Source organism: Drosophila suzukii, chromosome 3, assembly GCF_043229965.1.
Source record: "Drosophila suzukii chromosome 3, CBGP_Dsuzu_IsoJpt1.0, whole genome shotgun sequence".
Classification (NCBI taxonomy): domain Eukaryota; kingdom Metazoa; phylum Arthropoda; class Insecta; order Diptera; family Drosophilidae; genus Drosophila; species Drosophila suzukii.
In genome coordinates this window covers 52,421,231-52,429,071 of record NC_092082.1, presented here as the reverse complement: position 1 = coordinate 52,429,071, position 7,841 = coordinate 52,421,231, and the positions used below count along the sequence as shown (strand labels likewise).

Sequence of the window (7,841 nt, the reverse complement as noted above, 5' to 3'; positions counted from 1 at the left end):
GGTAAGACTGATCTGGAGGACTTGATGTTGAATAGGTGGTTTGAAAAAACTGTGCAAAAAGATCGGCTTTGGCTTGATCAGTGCTAGCAGCCGAATTTTCAAATTTAAGTGATGATGGGTAACTAGAAGATTTACGCTTTGTGTTAACAAAATTATAAAACTGTTTTGGATCCAGTGTAAACTGGGTCTTGCAACGAGCTAAATAGTTTTTATAACACTGGGCGTTAAGCACGGTGAAATCAGACCGAGCACTTAAGTATCGGGAAAAGGCAGCTTGTGAACCTGAAGCTCTAAACTTTTTGTAGAGTCTAGACTTTACATTTTTAAGTCGTGCCAGCTCTTTGTTAAACCAGGGAGGTTGGTTTGAAATTTTAGGATAATACGTAGGAACGCATGTATCAAAAACTTCGTTTAATATGTTATAAAATATATTAACCGCTTCATTTATATTAGTACTTAAGTACAGATTGGACCAATCCGAGCAAGCTATAAGGCTATTAATGAGTGCAAAGTTCGCTTTACGAAAGCAGGGGATGCGTTTAGCTATTTTTTCAGATACTTCATACACTTTTGTACCCGTGTCAATAGTCAGCTCTAGCGTTGGGTGATAAGGGTCTTCTGGTAAAGTAATTGCAGAGGTTCTAGCTATGCAGACACAATCTGGACTGGAAACAAAGCATAGATCCAGTAATCGTCCTAAGAAATTTAATACATGATTTACTTGAGACAATGAAATATCAAGCAAACCGTCAAGAAAATCATGCTGCTTTGAAGGTAACAATATATTTGAGGTTTCGACGGTGGACCATGTCGCCCTAGGTATATTAAAGTCACCTAAAACTATTAACTGATCCCTATCTGATAGTTTACTTGAAATAAACTGGATAGCGGACAGATGATTCGCATATGTCGGGAATTCCGATGATGGCGGAATATATGAACATGTTATGTATATAGAAATACCCGGAAGGGATAGTTTTATACACAGAAATTCAATGTCATTTATTTCGTCGGACGTTATTACTTCAGACGTTAATTCTGAGTCAACTGCAATTAAAACTCCACCTCCACGTCGGGACGGACGATCAAGCCTGTAAGTTGTGTACTTACTTGGAAAAACTTCGGAACTTAGAACTTCCGGTTTTAACCAGGTTTCAGTAAAAACAATAACATGGGAAGACAAGGAAAAACTATCAGTATACAATTTGGTCAACTTACTTTGTAAACCTCTTGTATTCTGATAATAAAGCTGAAGAAAAGAATCTAGTTTTTTGAGATAGATGAGGATGTAGATGTGGATGGCTCTTTAAAAGGATTTCCAACTTCCTTTGAACGAATTTTCTTTTTTTTAGCTTCGTACTCTTTAACAAAAATGCCAACAGGCCAAAAATTGGCTGAGCACATAGTTGCAAAATGAGCACAGGGAACACCGATCTTAAAAGATGATACTTCCCTAGCATATGGAAAATTAAATCGTATAACCTTTAGATCATCAATCTGAACTTTGTTACGGATATAGGCCGTAATGTCCAGCGATGAAAGGTCAGGATTTAGCCGAGAAACAAAAATTTGTTTCCGCTGCGGTACACAGGTGACTGTTTTAGGTACCACGCATGTGACAGGTTTTGGTACTACGGCATTTACGGCTGCACTACCAGTTTCATTCGGTTAAGTCAACATGCGGCGTTGGAATTATTAAAGTATTGTTTATAGCAAATTTTTCGGGCGTCTCATGCGGCAAAATCTCGCGTCCTTTGCATTCGGAAACCGAATCTTGTTTAGCTTTCGATCTCAGTACCATTTGTGCGGCGGCTGAGATCGACTGCTGTGCTGCAGACCCCGGATCGCCAGAGAGAGTTACACTAGCGGCTACCGTGGGTTGTCTATCGACTGCGATCTTTTTACGCTTAGGAGAATCGGGCTCAGATAGCATACGGCTAGTGAGCTGCGACTCAAGCGCCACAAGCAGATTCGTATTTTTACGGCTGTTTCGGATTAATTCCGTATCAGTGCTTTTTGTAAGCCGCCTTATAGAAAGTGTCTGGGTTTCATAAGCAATGCATTCATCACAATAGTAGCGCAAGCCACTTCTCATGTCGATTGCATCGCGTACCAGGCCCGAATAGCCAAGGCATTTTGCATGAAAAATATTCTCACACGAATGGCACGGAATGCTCTGTTGTCCAGCCGAAATTAACGACTTGCATTTCTTTAAATTGCAGACAGCCATTATCGCGATATTCCGAACCACAGTGCCAAGAGAATAAAGCTACGCAAGTAAAAGAGAGAGTTAGAGAGCGGGAGAGAATGAGCGGGAGTAAGTAAGCTGGGGGAGCGTAAGTTTTAGATGTTCCAAAAACAAAGTTATAAGCGGGAGTGCGGGAGAGCGGGTAACTACCGTTTAGACACTTACCGCTCCAAACAGCGTTTGGAAGAAAAGAAGAAGGCAATTAGAAAAAACAATAACAACAAACACTGCACAGAGATTAGACATGCAAACTAATTTTGTTAATTTAAACACAAAACAATCACTATGCACTCGCGAAGCGAACGGATGTTGTTAGGGACATAAAAAGTTATATAGACGTATGAAAATATGAATTAAACCCCGATGGTTTATGGACAAAAAGAACAAAAATTCGGAGCGCAAGACAAAAACACGACCGTTCACTGAAAGGGTATGCGGACAGACCATAGACTTCTTTTCAAAAGTTCGTTTTGTTCCCGGTACTCGTAGAGTAAAAAGGTGTATTAGATTCGTCAGAAAGCACGTAACAGGTAGAGGGAAGCGTTTCCGAATCTATAAAGTGTAAATATCGCAGGTGAACAACTTTGACACAGGTTAAGGAAAGCCAATCTTTGTGTAAGAAAGATACGAATAAATACGAATACGAATAAAACTGAGAATGAGCAGGAGAAAGTGAACGTCCGTACCCACAAACCCGAATCTCACCCCTACCCCCGAGTCCTTAATCATGACTGCTTGTGCGCGAAGGTGTGAAATTATAGTTTTGTGAGTTTTGTTCAAATGTGCAGTTTTTATTTTACAGCATAGAAAATTATACAATTGGAAATGGCTTGAAAAATGCTTTAAATTTTTCTTTTAGTGAGGGGGCATAGTAACTAGTCATCTTGATTTTTAGCCTTTTTCAGTCGAGTAGTGGGATTATACGGGAGGAGGCAGAATTTGAAATTCATTACAATTTTTCCGCTTCAATGCATCGTTTTAAGAAGTTCTTAGAACGAAACTTCTAATCCTATACATAAATAATATTGAGTGGCCTCTAGATATAAACCCTGAAAAGTGTTCCCAATAAGAAATTTAAAACATAAACCTTAAAGTGATCCCACTTGCTAATTTTCCTATACACACCCGTCTAACTTTATCGTAGACACAAACATTATTGTATATCCTCAGCCCTGAAAAGTGATCCTATAAGTTGTATACAACTTGAACATTAAAGTGATTCTTCAGCTCATTTTTCTTAGACACACTCCTTAAAACGAATCGTTAAACGTATAACAAAAACAAGAAAGAACGCTAAAGTCGAGTTTTTCGACTATCAAATACCCGTTACTCAGCTAATGGGACCAAACGGAAATGGAGATATGCAAGCAGCAAAACGAGATTGAAATGCGCCACCTACCCGTGACTTCTTCCTTGTTTTTCTTATCACGTTCTCTTCTTCTTCGGTACATATAATTTTTTTAATGGTTCAGAATGCTGAATTTAATTTGTAGGAAATCGGCCGATTGTAGCATGGGGCTACCATAGGAACGATCGGGTAATTGATACGAAATAATATAAAAACAGCTATAACCTTGCAAAAGGTATAATGATTTCAGTCAGAAGTTTGCAACGCAATGAAGGAGACGTTTCCGACCCCATAAAGTATATATATTCTTCATGTCCTTCTGTCCGTCTGTCAGTCTACCCGTCTGTCCGTTTTTACGCAAGCTAGTCTCTCAGTTTTAAAGCTATCGGAATATAACCTTCCCAAAATTCGTATAGCTATTGCAAATAGTATATAAGTCGGAACGAGACGGATTGGACAACTATATCCTATAGCTCCCAAGGGAATGATCGAAACAATTTTTTTTTCAAATATAAAAAAATATAACTTTAGTGACAACTTCTCCTCTTGGGGATACCATTTTTTTATTATGTCAAAATTTTGAATAAAATTTAAATTAAATCGGACGACTTCATCATATAGCTGTTATAGGAACGATCGGATAATTAATGTCAAAAAAATACATAGACCGTTATTTTTCGTTTACACAGTAGTAAATTAAAAATGGAACATTATCTTAAAATTGTTGTAATTCGTTTTTAGCTTTCTGAAAATCGGAAAGCTTTGCACATACAGTGCTCCCACGGGAACGACCTGCAAGGGTATAGAAACTTTGGCGTGCCGAAGTTAGTTTCCTTTCTTGTTTTGTAATTTCTTTCCCTCTCTTTGCTCCCGCTCTTTTTGACCTTCTGCTTAAAAATGCGACGCAACAACGCAAGAAAAAAAAAAAATAAAATGCTTGAAAAAAAGATCAAAAAATCATCTTGATCGGACAAGCGGCAAACTTAATTTAAAATATATTTTTTTGCTCATTAAATCTTTTTTTTTGAGCTTGTTGGCGCCACGGAACGCCATATCGAATCTTTGCGGTACAATATTGAGAACGAATTTGGCGGTTCTAGCTCTTATGGTTCGCGTAGTGGGCGTATCCCCTTATTTATTGCTCTATCAAAATATAGATCTTTACAGATATTAGCTTTCCCACAGCGACTTTGTACGCATTTAAGAAACTGTTTTTAAAGTGGTCAGAAAAGTTTTAAGTTAAAGCATTTTACACAATTTTTTTTTCAGCAAAACTATTTTAGAATTTCTTAAACTTGCAAAAAAATAATGGAATTTTTTTTCTTCCATGGACCTAAACCTTTATTAAAAAATTATTTGTACGTCTCTTTTGCCCATTATCCCTTCGCCCTTTTTCCCTGTTATCTCGGTACCCCGTTGCCAATTGCCTTTGCAATTTTGGCAAACCGTTGATTATAAATTGTATATTATAAATTTATATTATAAATTAAAAAGATAGGATTATTTTAACATTTTAAATGCGGTGTACAGTCAAGTAAATTTGTTTGTAAACTAAAATTAGTTTTGCCGATCTAAGGATAATATTTCCATATGTTTTAGAACGAAGAATTTTTTGTTAAATTATATATAATAAATTTAATTAAAAACAAAATTTTTCCCATCTGTAAACAAACCCACTCACAAATACACACACTCGCAAATCAAGTGACAACGCCGCTAGCAAGAAGAAGAACCCGCCATGCCACATAGTGGCAGTAGAAATTAGTTGTCATATTTCATTTTAACGATGGCCGTTTATGAAATGCTAAATGCAGAGAGGCCAGTCGCTTAAAACCATAGACTTCTTTTCAAAAGTTCGTTTTGTTCCCGGTACTCGTAGAGTAAAAGGGTGTATTAGATTCGTCAGAAAGCACGTAACAGGTAGAAGGAAGCGTTTCCGAATCTATAAAGTGTATATATATTCTTCATAAGGATCACAAGCCTAGTCGATCTAGCCATGTCCATCAATCCGTTGAATAACTCCCCACAAATTGCATCGGCAATTATTCAGGATGGCCGGCCGGCTACGAGATACGCGGCGAGTTAGAGCCTAGATACGGCAAGGCGAAGAGAGTTTAGAGAGAATGAAGTTGGAGAATGATATCTCAGAACGAGAGTTCGGAGAACGAGAGTTTGAAAAAAGAGAGAGAGAGAGTGGAGTCTTTTGAAGCCGAGCAACGGTGCCGTATGCAAAAGGAAATAATGGAACGGCATTGCACTTTGGACTCTGGACTTTTCGAAGAAAGACACTGGTAACTGAGGTCCTGTGAGCATCACTCGGCTAAAGTAAGGCCATTTGTTTCTACTCTTGCCATGACTAAGCTCTGGCGCAGTGCACAGCCGGTCCACTAGAGTTTTAGCGGTGATGGCCAGCTACGAGGAACCGTGAGGAGGGAAAGTTGTCTAGACGCAATGTGCCCAAGTGGAAATTGAGCAGGTTCTGGCGGGACTAGTCAGAAAGGGCGAGCGGTCGATCGTTTATGGTTTTAAGAGGCGTAGTCCGGAAGAGCCCAGCGGTTTTAGCAGAGAAGTCCCAGAACGGCGACTGATCGAGAAACTTAGTGCCAGAGATCACACTACTTGCCAGAAAGGGCGACCGATTGTGGTTTCAAGAGGAGTAGTCTTGGAGAGTCCTTTTTGCGTGCCTTACACTTAGAGCTGTGTATATAGAAGTTAATGCGTCTTAATACTTTTATGGCGCTCAGTGGAACTCTGAAAGAAGTTTTCTCCGTTTCAACCCACCAACTGCAGCCCACAAGGAAGGAGCGTGGGAGCGACTAGTTTTATTTTTAATTTTAATTTTATTTAATTTTTAATTTGAATGATGAACACTCCGTAAGCTCTCATGTAAGCTGAAAACATAATTTACTCCAGACCATTAACCTTTGTTTTTATAGATTCAGCAGACGGTGAAGGGCTAATAGGACCATCGGGGGAATGTTACCTCCCTAATTTAAATCGCCAAGACTGCCGCCAAACTTGATTGGCCACGTAGGCTAATATAGCATCACCAACCAAAGAATAATATGGTAACGACGAGTAGTCTTTATTTAAGACCTTGTCCGGTTAGTAGAGGTGCAGAAAACATCGATGTTTTAACAGGCAAACATCGAAAAACATCGATGTTTCTCCACCTCTACCGGTTAGTGAATCATCAGCATCAGAGTCTAAAAGCGCAAATATGTTACAAACTGCTTATTTGTCGGTGGCAGTGCCGCTAGCTCAGACTTTTCTCAGGGCAGAGTACCCCTAGTGCCACAGCTCGCAACATATTATCGACAGCTCCGCTGTCTCACATCACTAAACTATCGGTCATCACTGAGAACAAAAGAACGAAAAGAAAGGTAAGTACCTACAAATATTTGGTGGCTATCTATGACCTAGCCAAGCGCTCCCACCCAACCATAGATGCCCTTAAGATGTTGCAAGGCACCACCCGTTCTCAGTCGGCAGGAGCCCCCTCCTCGCGACTACGACGGTTCCATCTCCCCCACTGGGAACGCTTACTCACACATTGTGGGGTTTACAAATGTTTAATGCATATGTATGGTAAGTACAATATGTATGGTAAGTGCATGGTCACCCAATCCTGAGGAGCTCCTGTGGAAAAGAAGGGACAGGTGAAAAAGGTACGTAATTGCACTGTAAGCTATACCACTTAACTAATGCTCGCGACCTTTTTGATTCAAGGCAAACGACGAGGACAAATAAGGCTCTCCGGTCTAAATCTGGATAATTTCACAGTTAAACAGGGAAGTATATATCAATATCAATAATCAAGGTTCACATGTATTTAAATTTTTTCTAAATTTCAGCCACTATCGGGCCAGGCCTGGAGGGCGATTATAGCCCGGCTGAAGACTTCTCGCCGGAGGTCAGCGGCAACACGGGTCTCCACAAAGGAAAACTTGCGCACTATGGTGAGTTGCGCAAGGGAAGCAGTTCGACTGCCAAACAAAATGGCGGTACTTCTCAACTTTGCGATGCGACGGCTGGGAGTTCCCAAATGAGGTGGACGTGGTAGACCGGAACGGACTCACCGGGAAATGCTCGATGTCGTTGGCGTCGACTGCGAAAGGCGTTTGTGGCTGCTCGTCTGTGCGGGTCGAGCGGACACCGGTAGCTGGTAGCTAAGTCGAGGCTGGTTGTATTACGAAGTCGCGCAGAAATCCATGGAACTCCCAAGTAAATATCCCGGGGCTCTTT

At 40.1% G+C, this 7,841-nt stretch overlaps 1 long non-coding RNA gene across 1 annotated transcript; it reads left to right on the top strand.

The window, feature by feature from the left end:
• Positions 1-5,325: 5,325 nt before the first annotated feature.
• On the top strand, positions 5,326-7,841 carry LOC139353115 (uncharacterized). Its single transcript, XR_011604272.1, has 3 exons — positions 5,326-6,979; positions 7,044-7,264; positions 7,326-7,841. It is a non-coding gene; the product is annotated as an uncharacterized lncRNA (long non-coding RNA).